Here is a 15,252-nt window from a genome sequence, read left to right as displayed (position 1 = left end):
ATTACTGATATAGTAGATAAAACAGTACCCTGATTATCGGAAAAAGATAGCCCTCAAGCATTGAATATAAGGCAAAAGTTCCAGCACAGTTGTATCTTAACAAGGGAACCCTCTCTTACAATAAAATGTGAATAGAAGCATTGCCCTATTGTTGTATTACAAATAAAAAAGTATAATATTTCTAATTCCCATGGCAATTCATTCTAATAGTCATTATACTTGGACTTTTGCTACAGTTTTCTGATTAATATCTCTGGTTCTACTCTTTTTATTCTCCATTTCATTATCTCAGATGTCTACATTTTAAAAATATAAAGTGGATTTCCTCATTCTCCAGCATTTCAGTCAAGGTTTCTCTCATTGTCCCCAAAAAAAGTCCAGTCCCTTTAGCTTACAAGAGTTTCCACAGTCCAACCCGGGACCATGTTTCCATTCCCAAATTAGTTACTATTATCCTGCATTCTGACATGCCAATCTATTTACTTTTTCCTAAATTTGCCTGACATTGCCATCTTTGCTCATGTAAAGAAATCTGTACTTTGAGCTCCTCCCCATTAGTTGGTAAAACCCATGTGCTCAATAAGTGATATGGGAAAATGTAGATGAGTGAGAGACCAGTGCAAGGGGCTTATCAGCCTCCCATATTCTTTATTAGCTCTACAAAGCTTTCCAAAATAACTTCAGAATCTAAGCAACAGTGATATGCTTGACAATCACAAGTTAATTCTCCTAGACATCCCTCTACTTCTTTACAGAAATTCTAGAAACTTTCAGTATTCTCCCTCTTCTGTGAAGCTTTAGGAATTGCCTCTTTACAGAATCACACCAAATAAGAATTACTCATTCCCTTCTCTATGCCTTTAAAGTACTTGTCCCTTTAGTCATTGTAGCCCTTATCTTAGAATGGAGCAGTCATTTGTTTTGGTGTGTGTGGTTGGTGAATTTCCTAAAAAAAATTATTAATTCCTTGAGGGCAGGAACCATTTAGTATTCATCTCTGTATCCCCAGGGCCTTGCAGAGTGCTCAGTGGATAGCAGGAGCATAATTAATATTTATTAATTAAATGAATAAATTAATAATCATCAATGTACCACAAAATTCTATAATTGTAAAAATGGATACCCAAGCTAAAGATAGCATTAAGAAGGAGAGAAACTGTAATATTATCAAAGTAGAAATTAAATGATTTAATTCTCTGATCTATTTGTAAATATTCCTCAAAAGTTATTATTATTAGGACTATTTTTATAAGAAATATTTTTTAAAGTTATTAATCCCAAATTCTCTATAATTCCCAATTCAATTCAATTCCCAATTCCAAAACTCTATAATTCCCAAAACTCATGTTCAGCTTTGCTCCCAACCTGATCTTTTGTGTTTTTATTTTCAACGTACTATAACTCACCTGTACTTGAATATGCTCCACTTAACTCAAATTCAAAATTTCTTTTTTTCTTTTCCAGATAATTCTTTTCTTTTTTTTTAATTATACTTTCAGTTCTAGGGTAGATGTGCACAACATGCAGGTTTGTTACATAGATATACATGTGCCATGTTGGTTTGCTGCACCCATCAACTTATCATTTACATGAGGCATTTCTTCTGTTTACTCTACCACAGAGCAGTTGACACTCTCTGTGAATCTTTTTGCTAAAATTCTCTTGTGCTAACCTGTTAAATATCCAGTTAAGATGGTACTATAAATTCACGTTTTGCCCTCTGCCTTACTCTATATACAGAATAGCCAAAGAATAATATATAACAAAAGAATGTTAAAAATACCACGAGCATCTCTATAGAACAGAAATCAAGCAGAAACACCAAATGTACCCGTAGAATAGGCCAAAACCATAGACCTGATATCTTCTGGGGCCCAGAAGCAGGTAGACGCAGGACGTCTTGCTGGGCTCAGAATCTTCCATGATTTCTGTAGAACTGAGCTTCAAGCTAATCACTCTCTTTGTGGATTAAATGTGTCTGACCACAGGAGCAACTTTGCATCACATTTGTTCACTGGTTGTAATGAATACAAGTAACCATCCCTTACACCGTGTATTTTGAGTGACTTTTTTGTTCCCAACATCCCTTCATTTCAAACAGAGTTCAGATAAACTCAGTGAAACCCAAAGGAATGGGGAGAACAACGAATAAGCACCTCATAAATGGAATACACTCAGTGCTATAGATGCCCACCATCAACCCCTTCCCTCCCTGAGCATGGCCTGGGACAGGACAACTTGGCTTTTTGTGGCCCATTGACTGCCATGGACCAAATTGTTGAAGGTCAGTGACTCCTAATGAGAATCACTTGCCTCCTTCTCCCTTCGGTGTGTGGATGTGTAGTGAGAATGAGTTTTGATAAAGGCATGTCCCTGAACTAAATTTCAGTGTCTCAAACAGCATTTTAAACAAAGCCTGTAATTTTTGGGCTTGGTTTTGATCTCTGGCAATGATAAGCTTGTCTCTCTTTTTAGGCTCATTAGAATTTACTGACTCCTTTCTGATTCATGATCCAGTTCTTATATGAGGAATGATTCATAGATCAGGAGAGGAAAATTCATTTCAATCAAGAAAGGAAGTAGATGATTACAAATCCCTTCCTTCTAAAAATCCCACACATAGGTTTCAATATGATATATGAAAACGGAAACGTGGCTTGATCCAGCTAGTCATGTAATGTGAACCTGAGGTATTTAGAATCTCCTGGTACTGTAATGGCCACATCTCTTACATGGAAGCCTTATTTGAGGATGAATGCTTCCATTTCTTCAACCTTAGAGTGAACAACAACAGTAATATAAATCAATATTTTTTATTATAAAAATTATTGAAAACTTTTTATAGTGAATATTGTAAATGCTCATGCCTTACATCCTAAAGTTGAATGCCTTTTTTACTCTTGTCATTTTAAAAATTTCAAATAGAGTTCAAAAGAAATGAAATCCAAAGGAAAAAGAGGGAAAGGAAAGGGCTCCTGGTAAATAAACTGTGTTGCAGTCTCCAAAGATGGCTGCCATCAGTTACTTTTCTCCTTTTATGTAGGTGCTACTCCTCACATCAAAGGATGGAGACTACTTCTCATCCTTTTACATATGGGCTGGCTTTGGGCTTGCTTAGACCAATGTAATGTGATGGAAGTTTTGCTTTCTCATAATGGGCCTAGACTTTAAGATGAATGGCAGTTTTGGATTCCTTCCTCTTGGAAGCCAGCCACCAACTAAGTTCAATTACCAAGAGACCACCATGGTGGTAGAAACCCCAAGCTGGCCATGTGGAGCAGACATGTGCAAAGGCAGGTTCAGCCAGCCTCCAGTTGTGTCAGGCAAACCAGCTCTGATTCCGGAAATGGACATGTGAGTGAAGAAGACTTCTTGTAGGTTCCATCCCCAATGGACACCACACAGAGTTGAAAATCTGCCTATCCCAGATTGCAGAATTGGGAGAAATAGTACATTATTTTAAGTCACCAAGTTTGGTGCCAGCTTATTATGAAGCAATCAATAGCTGAAACATTCTGGTGTTTCAATATCCTCATTATTCTCACATCAAACTTGTAAGTATGTCATTGTCCTTTTAAATGTTACTGCTTGCAGAAACCTTTAGGGTTTATAAATAAAAATGGAAAAACATGATATGATTTTTTTTTCCTAAAGCAGAATTGGGGCTTCTGCTAAAGTAAAGTAAAAGTGATCTTACCCAGTAACAGTACGTACTTGAATAGGATCCCGAATGACCAACATAACAGGTTTCACATGTCCTTGGCAGTTAGACGCCTGTTTGAAGTCTACTCCCAGTTCCATTTCTGAAAATAACATTTTAAAAAACCAATGCCTTGGGGCCTAAGGAAAACCCTAGCTTCTTGCTTGACCATGAACAGACACTCCCACTCAATCTTGAAAAAATCTTTGTGAAACACAGTTCACTGTTCCCACATTTTGCCAATAGTGGTGGGGGAAATCCCACATATTAAAAACATATACATATGGATGCCCATTCTCTGCTTAGGTTTTTGACCTCATTCCTCAAAGATTCATATCGGAAATCTCTCTGCCTAGAAGATGATGTGTAGTCATTCAGCGTTAGTTTTCTTCATTATTGTTTCTGAAAACACTTGGGATTTGATATTGCTCATGAAAAACTCCTAGAACAATAACATCAGCAGTTTCCTAAGGCTTTACATATCGACATGAAAAGTAAAAAGGAAAATCATACTGTGGAGAGAAGGCTTAAATTTCTGTTGAAACACCCCTGATTTACACGTGTCGCCAAAAAGAAAAGGGACTGACCACTTGTGGCAGACCTGGACCTTTCTAGAATTCAGGTTTCCTGGATTTCTTACTTTAGTGAATTGCCTTTTACCAGTCTCAATTGGACATGGATGAGGACAAAGGTAATCCCCCACTCAGGCTATTTCAGTATTAAACTATTATGTTTAATTGACATCTTTTTTCTAGGTGGACAGAGGGCATAGAGCATGGATATGGGATGGGGGTGAGAGAAAGAGTAAAGGGCTGGCACTGCATGTAAGTGGCAGGTCTTTGGTGATCCACATCATGGTTGTTGTCATCATCATCACTGCCACCCATTAAGATTCACCATTCACCATTCATCAGGCACTGTGTTAAGAATTTCACGTAGCCGGCTGGGCGCAGTGGCTCAAGCCTGTAATCCCAGCACTTTGGGAGGCCGAAACGGGCAGATCACGAGGTCAGGAGATCGAGACCATACTGGCTAACACGGTGAAACCCCGTCTCTACTAAAAAATACAAAAAACTAGCCGGGCGCGGTGTCGGACTCCTGTAGTCCCAGTTACTCGGGAGGCTGAGGCAGGAGAATGGCGTGAACCTGGGAGGCAGAGCTTGCAGTGAGCCAAGATCACGCCACTGCACTCCAGCCTGGGCAACAGAGCAAGACTCCGTCTCAAAATAAAATAAAATAAAATAAAATAATTTCACGTATATTATCTCAATTTAATATATACATATGTACATAATATCTGTACATATTTATGGGGTACATGTGATATTCTGTGACACACATAGAATGTGTAATGATCATGTCAGGGTACTTGGGATGTCCATCGCCTTGAATATTTATCATTTCAATGTGTTGGGAACATTTCAAGTTATCTCTTCTAGCTGTTTTGAAATATACAGTACATGTTGTTAACTATAGTCAACCTAGTTTGCTATCAAACATTTTATCTCAATTTTTACATGAAGCCTATGAAGCAGGTATGATTTCCTCTAGTCAGACAAGAAAATCAAGGAAATGAGAGGCTTAGAAACACTTTCACATTTACAAAGCTGTTAAATCGTAGGATTAGAATCGCAGGTTGATTCACAGGCTCTCCAGAGCTGCCATTGTTGTTAACACCAATACTTTTGCCCTTACCATTTTGTTTTCAAAACTCTTCTTGGTAATAGTGACATGTAAACATTAAATATTAAACTTAAAGAACTCTAATTTCATAAAAGTAGTATTAGACTTCACACCCAGCTCCACCCCACCCTGCAAAAAAAAAAAAAACTTGAAGCTATCAGGGTTGGAAAATTAATCCTTCATCTTCTACTTAATCTTCTGATTTCCAGGAAGGATTGCCCCTCTTTATGGTGTACCAAAACATCCCTAGTTTTCCTCACTATTCTCATATGTAATGCAAGTATAATAACATTATTTAATTTTGTAGGGTTATGTGAAAGATACAATTTTAATTCATATAAATATTTAGTATAGTCCCTGAAACATACTAAGCACTCAATATGTGTTAGTATTTTTATTAGTATAGGAACCCTTTTAATATGTAATTGGTGCAGAATACAGTCAGGTATATAACTCCTTTCTCCTGTATACTTCACCAGTGTCTCTCACATGTTCTCCTCCCTTTCTTCATGATTTTGCCTGGTGTATTCGCTCAGGCTACCATACAAAATACCATAGACTGGGTGTCCTAAAAAACAGACATTTATTTGTCACAGTTCCAGAGACTGAAAGTCCAAGATCAAGGCATCAGCTGATTCAGGTCCTGGCGAGGCTTGCATGGATATTTTGCTGTCTCCTCTCTTGGGTGAGAGAGAGCCTTCTCATGTCTCTTCTTATAAGGACACTAATTCCATCATGGGGGCTCCACCTTCATGAGATTATCACCTCCTGAAGGCCCCATCTCCAAATACCATTGCATTGGGAGTTTGGGCTTCAACATACAAATTTGCAGGATGGAGGAAACAATTCAGTCTGTAGCACCTTGGTGATGTCTCCCGTCATCTCATCCTTAGACTATTACAGCTGTCTTGAGACCGATATTGCTCAGTTCTCATCTATCCCCATTCCACACTGAAGCATTCTAAAAAGCAAAATTGACCATGTCATAAAATCATCCAATGACAATCATTAGACTATAGAATAAAAGGAAAAATTCAGGAGCTGGTCATGGTGACTCACACCTGTAATCCCAGCAGTTTGAGAGGCCGAGGCAAGTGGATCATCTGAGGTCACGAGTTTGAGACCAGCCTGGCCATGGTGGCAGATGCCTGTATTCCCAGCTACTCTGGTGGCTGAGGCAGGAGAATGTCTTGAACCGGGGAGGTGGAGGCTGGAGTGAGCCGAGATCACCCCATTGCACTCCAGCCTGAGCAACAAGAGTGAAACTCCGTCTCAAAAATTAATTAATTTAAAATGTTAAAAATAAAACAAATATTCACTACTTCTCCACATAGTCTTTAATGTCCTAACCATACTTACCTAGTGCTGCCACCTAAAAGTGATATGACTTCTGATAAAACTTGACTTAAATAACACAACTAAATTCACTCTTGCTTGCTGAGTTCATCACTTATGGTGATGAGAGAGGAGACGGAATAGAATTGAAACTCATTTTCATCTTGATACCCATGATAAATAAGCTTCAGTAGGGTGTTAGTGGAAGATACGTTAACGTGATACACACTTAAAGCCAATGTCTAAGAGTATCAAAGTGATGTTGTTGTTTAGGTGCATCGCACACTCTTTGACCCTTAATGTGGCTGGCATCTCTTGTTGACATGTGCATATCACTGCCATGCCATACGATGTTTGACCCAGAGAATTAATGAAACATTCTCATTGTTTATCAGTTTTGTACTCAGGCTAAGTAAGTTTCCTATCTATTTTCTTGCCATTGTTCTCCAAATTAATAATAAATTTTAATTTTCCTGGCAGATCCTGTGTTTTTCTGAGACAGAGTCTTACTGTATTGCCCAGGATGGAGTGCCATGGCACAATCATAGCTCCCTGAAGCTTCAATCTCCTGGGCTCAAGAGATATTCCCACCTTGGGCTCCCAAGTAGCCAGGACTATAAACACATGCTACCATGCCCAGCTAATTTTTTAAATTTTTTTACTTAAGAGCACTTTTTAAAAAATGGATGACTAAAGTTTTTCATTCAACTCTTGGCTAATGAAAATACAGTTACTGATTTTTTAAAATGTTTCTCTCCAGGATTTTATTCATAATGAGTATATGTAAAACTTGACGAGTCGAGAGCAGAAAAATTAGTCTCTTGAGGCTGTTTTATCTTGGAATAAGTATGGCATTGAAAGCACTGTGTTTCTCTCGAGCTGGTCTATGAGCCATCTCAGTTGGTATCAACATGGTGATACTGTGACACACTATGGTTCTCTCTCCCAAGTTCTTACCTGTATTTCTATTCTTGGTTTGCAACTTTTTCCATGTATTATTTGTTGTTATTTTCATTATTTAAAGTTACCTCTAATTTATGATTCAGTGCCTATACAGTTCTTTAAGGAAATACATAGTCCACAATCCTTTGTATGATCATACTTTAATTACATGAATCAACTGGTACATTATTAAAGAGGAGATACAGAAATAAAGGAAAATGGGTTTACTAGTACTAGAGAAACAGGAAGTAGGGAAAGGTAATTTGGGGAATTAGCAATTGCATCATAAATTTCTTTAAAAATGAACAGTTCACAATACCCATGATCATAATGCTATACTCAACAGTTCACATAGTATAAAACTCAAGTGTATAGAAGAAAGTAACATTTTTACAGTATGATACATATTTCTAGATGGACAAGAAAGACCTACAGGAGAGAGAAATATTTAAGACGTGAGGCAGTTGTGGAAAATTCAATGAAACAAGTTCCAAGAGTAGGTGCACATGTATAACTATGTAACAAACCTGCACGTTGTGCACATGTGCCTTAGAACTTAAAGTACAATAAATATATATATATATATATATATAGGCCAGGCGCAGTGGGTCACGCTTGTAGTCCCAGCACTTTAGGAGGCCAAGGCGGGCGGATCATGAGGTCAGGAGATCGAGACCATGCTGGCTAACATGGTGGAACCCCGTCTCTACTAAAAATACAAAAAATTAGCTGGGCGTGGTGGCGGGCACCTGTAGTCCTAGCTACCTGGGAGGCTGGGGCAGGAGAATGGTGTGAACCCAGGAGGCGGTGCTTGCAGTGAGCCGAGATTGTGCCACTGCACTCCAGCCTGGGGTGACAGAGTGAGACTTCATCTCAAAAAAAAAAAAAAAGTATATATATATATATACACACACACACACACACACATACACATATATAGAAAAAAAAGAAATTTGCCAATCACCAACCCACTCTTTGCCAAACAGTTCTCTTTTATCAGCCAATTAGTGCTACTCTGTAATGGATACTAATTTATTATAAGTACTCTTAAGTAAGCCATATCTGCTTCTGAGACATCCTCTGGATTATTTTTAATTGATAAGTCTTAAGCGATCTTTGAAACAGATTCTACTACCCTGAAGTCTGTGTTTTATACCTTCTGTCCTCACTGTCTAGTCAAGACATGAAAACAACATGGTGTTATCTCACACAACTTTCCTTATGTTCTCTGATCATTTCTCTTTGCCATCTCTCTTCTTCACCATTTTTCATTTCATCTTAGATGAGAAAGTAAGTGGCTCATTCTCACCAAAGCCAGCTCTCCCAATTGTGTCTTTCATCTATTTTTCCTACTCTTGGAACTTGTTTCATTGAATTTTCCACAATTGCCTCACATCTTAAATATTTCTCTCTCCTGTAGGTCTTTCTTGTCCATGTAGAAATATGTATCACTTTACACTGCCTAGAAGAGCTTACTCGTAATGCTGCTGCTTTATCAAATTACTGCCGTGCCTCTCTTCTTTCTTTTACCAACAACTACTCTTGAAAAGTAGTTCATACAAGTTGCCTGTTCTCATCACCTTCTGTTCACTGTTAAGCCTCAGAGTACCTTGCTTATTCTCTTTCATTCATCACTCATGACTTTGGGCACCAAATCCACTGACCACTCTTCTCATCTGCGTTATCTTTCAGTTCTTCTGTAGAAATCACTACTGATAACCAGCCTTCCTTGAAAAGTCGATCTCTCTTGGTTTTCACGACACCCTATTCTTTTTACAAGTATTTTCCTGCTAACTCCCAGGTCATAACCCTTTCTTCTTATGCCTGAAAACTCTGAAGTTTGTGTATATTCCAGGGATTGCCTTTGCATTTTTTTTTACCTTCAATTTTTTTTTAATTTTATTATTATTATACTTTAAGTTCTAGGGTACATGTGCATAATGTGCAGGTTTGTTACATATGTGTACTTGTGCCATGTTGGTGTGCTGCACCCATCATCTCGTCAGCACCCATCAACTCGTCATTTACATCAGGTATACCTCCCAATGCAATCCCTCCCCCCTACCCCCTCCCCATGATAGGCCCCAGTGTGTGATGTTCCCCTTCCCGAGTCCAAGTGATCTCATTGTTCAGTTCTCACCTATGAGTGAGAACATGCGATGTTTGGTTTTCTGTTCTTGTGATAGTTTGCTAAGAATGATGGTTTCCAGCTGCATCCATGTCCCTACAAAGGACACAAACTCATGCATTTTTTATGTCATAGTGATAGTTTTCAAATCTGTTACCTTGAGCCTAACTTCTTTCTCCACATGTAAGCTCACATTTTCAAATGTCTTGGGATACATTTGCTTGGGTTTCTCTCTGATCACTTGTCCTCAAGATGTACAGATATTGTCATCAACTTTGCTCCTCTGCCTTATCCTAATTGCTCTGATCTCAGTGTTATTCTTTCACTCCTTTTTTTTTTTTTTTTTTTTTTTTTTTTTGAGACGGAGTCTCGCTCTGTCGCCCAGGCTGGAGTGCAGTGGCCGGATTTCAGCTCACTGCAAGCTCCGCCTCCCGGTTTACGCCATTCTCTCGCCTCAGCCTCCCGAGTAGCTGGGACTACAGGCGCCCGCCATCTCGCCCGGCTAATTTTTTGTATTTTTGTAGTAGAGACGGGGTTTCACCGTGTTAGCCAGGATGGTCTCGATCTCCTGACCTCGTGATCCGCCCGTCTCGGCCTCCCAAAGTGCTGGGATTACAGGCTTGAGCCACCGCGCCCGGCCTCTTTCACTCCTTTCTTTTCTTCTTCCTCTTGATACTTTTTTCCGATTTTCCTAATCTGAAAGCTAGGGTAATTTCTTTCACTTCATAGTCATACTCTCAGATCAGTGGCTGTCAAAACTAACTGATCATCAAAATTACTTATGCTTTCAGAAATTATGGTTTGATGAGTCTCACTATAGTGAGACTTACTAAATTAGAATCTCTGGTGGTGAAGTTCCACAATTTGTATATTTTTAAACTCTCCTACTCTTTTCTGATTTGAGGGTACTACTAGAGATTCTATCTCTACATTTCTGTGCCTACCCCTTCATTACATTGCAGGGGCCACTCCTATGCCATTCCCCTACCTCAGGCCTTCGTTACTGAGACCACAGCAATCCTTCCCTAACTGGTGTCCCTGCCTCTAGCATTCTCTCTACCAACCTATTTTCTTTCCTATGGGTTTAAGCTATGTGAATATGCCACACCTCTTCTCCGAAATTTAAAACGGCTGTCCATTTCTCTGTAAAGTAATTATGTATTGTTTAACCTGGCCTTCAATATTCCTTCGTGACCTAGTGCTACAAACGTCTCATTACTCACCTTCATGGACCTTTAACACCAGCCAGAAGGAACAACCTACACTAATTTATGCATTTGCTTTACACTACACTAATTTATGCATGCCTCTCCTTATGCTGCTCTCACTGCCTTTGCCTTAATATTTGGATGTTCAAATATGGCCCATCTTCATAGCCCAGCCAAAATTCCTTCTTCTTCCCCCAAAGTTCCCTGATAATCATCAATATGAAGAACGTCTTGTTTTCCCTGAACTTTTATGTAACTTTTATAAATCTCTCTTATAATACTTATCCTACCTTTTCTTATAGGGTATATGCAAATATATATGTAATATTTACAAATATATAGTCTTTTATTTGTTTTGTTTTGTTTTTTGTTTTTTGAGACGGAGTCTCACTCTGTCACCCAGGCTGGAGTACAGTACACTCAACTTGATCTTGGCTCACTGCAACCTCCGCCTCCTGAGTTCAAGCAATTCTCCTGCCTCAGCCTCCCAAGTAGCTGGGACTGCACGCATGCACCACCATGCCCGGCTAGTGTTTTATTTTTTTTTAATGGTAGAGATGGGGTTTCACCATGTTGACCAGGCTGGTCTTGCACTCCTGACCTGAGGTGATCCACCTGCCTTAGCTTCCCAAAGTGAATGTATATAATCTTTGAGAGCAGATCCAAATATAATTCAACTTTTTATCTATCACATTTTATCTAATACATTTTGGTGCTAAAGAAATATATTTCTTGAATAACAAACAGCAGCCAAAGTTTATCTGGAACTGTTCATAGTGTTCCACTTTTCAACCACTAAATCCTCACAATCCACAAAACCTTATTTGGGAGGCCTAGTATATTCAATTTACTTATGAGGAAATTGAGCCTCAGAGCAGTTAAGTAACTAATACAAGGTCACACAGCTAGTGAAGGCCCTCAAGTAGCGTGGTTCCAGAGTCCATGCTTGTAATCACTGTATTACTCTGCCTTTTTTTGTGAATAAATTCCACCCAGTCATCTTTTTTAACCTCAGTGCATTTTTTAACATTTAATAGGCTGAGGGCTCGTATTCAAAAGAGATCTTTTTCTTTTAATTGAATTTGACAGAAGCAAGCTTTAAATTTTATCATAAATAACCTTCAAGAAAGCAAATAATGTGATTTACAATTAGGATTCATCAACTTCAAGGAAGAAGTAGAAATTTGCTTATAGGAAAGATTTAAACGTGTTGCATAGTTACATAAAGCTCTGTTGTACAGTTTTACAAAGACTGTAAATCAGAATAGTTATAAATTAATAAGTAATTGAAATGAACAATATTTGATTCTTATACTCATTTAATTATATAATCTCCAAGACATGTGATTTCCTTCTCCCCATCTTTTTCCCCCAATGCTAGAGTATTTGCACATAAATATTTAATCCATGGTTATATTAAAGCTGCTTTGCTACCATGAAAAAAAAAATGTTTTTTTACAAACATCTCTCACAAACTTTGTCACTGGACAGACTCCACCAGGTAAAAAAATAAGTGAATGGAAACAAAACAAGAAGGTAGCAGGACCTGCCTAGCTTATTAAAGATGAAATTGAATAGCGGAAATAGCTCCATTTCGGAGGCTTAGGAAGCATAGAGACCGAAAAACTGTATGGCTGCTCATGTATTAGTCTTAAACTATTAATGTCAAACTCATAGTATCCAGAGTTCAATAAGATTCTAATGCTCCTTTTCTTAAAAAGAAAAATGGAAGCATATAGTTGTGAGCCTGGGGCAAAAAGAAGCTATAACATCAACCATACATTTGCTAATAATACCAGGCACACCTGTGAACCAGTTTAACCATTAACAATTTAAACTCTACATTTTAAAAGCCCTGGAATAAAGAGTAAGGTCTACATGTAATATTGACAAACAAATACAGAAATACAATTTAATAGTCTATCACTGGGCTCAAATCACTTTGATCAAATCACTTTGATCACTAATATACAAGTATTAGACAGCCTCTTTCTCCCTAGAGTATATATATGGCATTCAATCTGGGAATTGCCTTTTTTTCTGAACACCACTGTTTCCCTTTTTTTTCTGTAAGGGCTTGGTCCAATGTTGCTAGTAAGAATGAGCAATAAAATATTAGTTCACTCCCTTAAATGCATTAAAATCCCTGCCACACCTGTGGCTATTGTACCATTGTTTAAATGGGTAAAAAACAGCTCTGCGTGAGTTATGTATCCATTTGCTTAATTAAAAATATAATTATTTAACAACAGAGAGTAACTAATATACCTACAGCTGTTGGGAAATACCATTATTTCTAAGACCAGACAATGTCCTGATAATCTGATAGCTGTTGGGAAAAGAGATGCAGTTAATCACATCGATACGAGAGTCAAAGGATTTAACTCAAGTCGACTTTTTAGAATAGTGATATGGCACGGGAAGTAAAAAAATTTAATCAAATTTTAAATTTGTGTTACAGTTTTGTGTGTGATGGTTAGAGAACCAAATTAAAGAAACAAAGGCAGCTTTGAGGTATGCTGGCATTTATCCAGATTGAGGGTGTACCAGAAAACAGTTCTGGAAACTGACATTTACGATAACTCATTCAAATATTTTCTTGCACAATTAGGGTTATGTTTAGGGTTAATTTTCCTGAGACATCATGCCATTTCTGACTCAAGATTTCAGCATTGAATTTGAGCCTATTAACTCTTAATGAGTGCTAACTGATGTCTTACCAAACTATCTATAAAAGATAACTGGCTATTCATGGCCAAATACATAGTCATCTAATGTCCAAAAATTAGGAGACCATCTAACCAGATTCAAAATACAGACATAGGCAGGTTTAAAGATGCATTGTACATTTTCATTGTATTACAAAAGTTAAGTGTGTTGGAAAATTGCTGTTAGCTGCCTGAGCATGCCTGTAGCTGCGTCTTGAGCTCCTTAATGGCTGAGTAACCGGTAATGTAGTTAGAAAACTAGGTTAAGCCAGTCTTCAGTCATTAGTTGGCTGACTTCATATTTGTTTTAGAACTCTAATCTTCTAAGAACTTGTTTTCATAATTCTACCTTATGAAACATTTATGAAATGTGTAGAAAATTACTAAGGTAGCTGTAAACCCAAATGATAATTCCTTTTCCCATAGTTTCAATAATTTTTTTCTTCGCTAGAAGAAAACAGAGCACTTAACCTTTTCCTTAAGAATCACAGATCTATTTGATCCCCCCTCAGCAGAATATGATCTGGCACTTTTAAAGTACATGGTTCAAATAGAATTACTCTAATAATAGTTCTTGCGAGGTCTGTGTGGGTCTCATCTAACTTGGTTATTCTCCTTAGATTCAAAATTATAGCCTGCAAATTGAAAATTATACATAGCTTTTGCAAGGCAAGACCATAATTCTAGGTTTGAACCATTTTTTTTCAACCCCAATAAATCACATCCAAAGTAGACCTGACACTGGACTGTCTTTTAGCATCCAGGAGAGCCCTAAGTCAGCTGTTGACAAAGTACTGCATTTTAAGTTCCCAGAAAACCTTGAGACTCCACTGAGAATTTGCTTACATTCTCCTCTTTACCCCTGGAAAATATACTCTAGGCCAATAATGATTCACTTCTCTGCCTGCAGATCCAGTATGTCACCTGCACAGATCTTTCCATATCATGCTTGTATCCTTCACATATCAGTAAGGGTCAGGGTAAATCCATGTCAGAAGGTAGTCGGTGGAAGCCTCCACTATGGTTATGTTTACTGTTCCTACCTTTACCTCTAAAGGACGAGCTACTTAAATTACCTTCTAAGGCAAAAGTTCAAAAATTATGGGTGACACAGTACATTGATGAGTCCCACTGCCAACATATTTTACATGGAATGAGATGGCAAGGGAGAGAGTAGAGTAGATGGGATAGTATAGGAATGGGATGGGATGGGAGAGAGTAGAGTAGATAGGGTAGGATAGGATAGGATAGGATAGGATCGGATAAAATAGAATAGAATAGAATAGAATAGAATAGATCAAAGTGTGTGATACATTAACTCGGGTTTCATAAAAGTTTTCTTTAAAGATTGTATAGTTCACATGTAAAATGTGTTTCTCACTGTGGTTTGTGGTCAGTTTGAAAGTCAGTATTGTACAGTAAATTTGACTCATCAATGGCCCTAGAACTGACATATGTCTATGGAAATTTTAGATAAGGTGGATTGTTTCTGGGAAGCATTTAATGCTTCCATCACACTTTTTCTCCTTCCCTCTCTTTTTCCCTCCC

At 38.0% G+C, this 15,252-nt stretch overlaps 1 protein-coding gene across 1 annotated transcript in view; it reads left to right on the top strand.

Moving 5' to 3' along the window:
* Positions 1–15,252, top strand: part of ADGRV1 (adhesion G protein-coupled receptor V1) — a 544,806-nt gene that overhangs the window by 452,390 nt on the left and 77,164 nt on the right.

This window comes from Trachypithecus francoisi, unplaced genomic scaffold (genome assembly GCF_009764315.1).
Source record: "Trachypithecus francoisi isolate TF-2019V2 unplaced genomic scaffold, Tfra_2.0 Lachesis_group2, whole genome shotgun sequence".
NCBI classification, from domain to species: Eukaryota; Metazoa; Chordata; class Mammalia; order Primates; family Cercopithecidae; genus Trachypithecus; species Trachypithecus francoisi.
The sequence above is the reverse complement of the archived record's forward strand: the minus strand, read 5'-3'. Positions and strand labels throughout refer to the sequence as shown.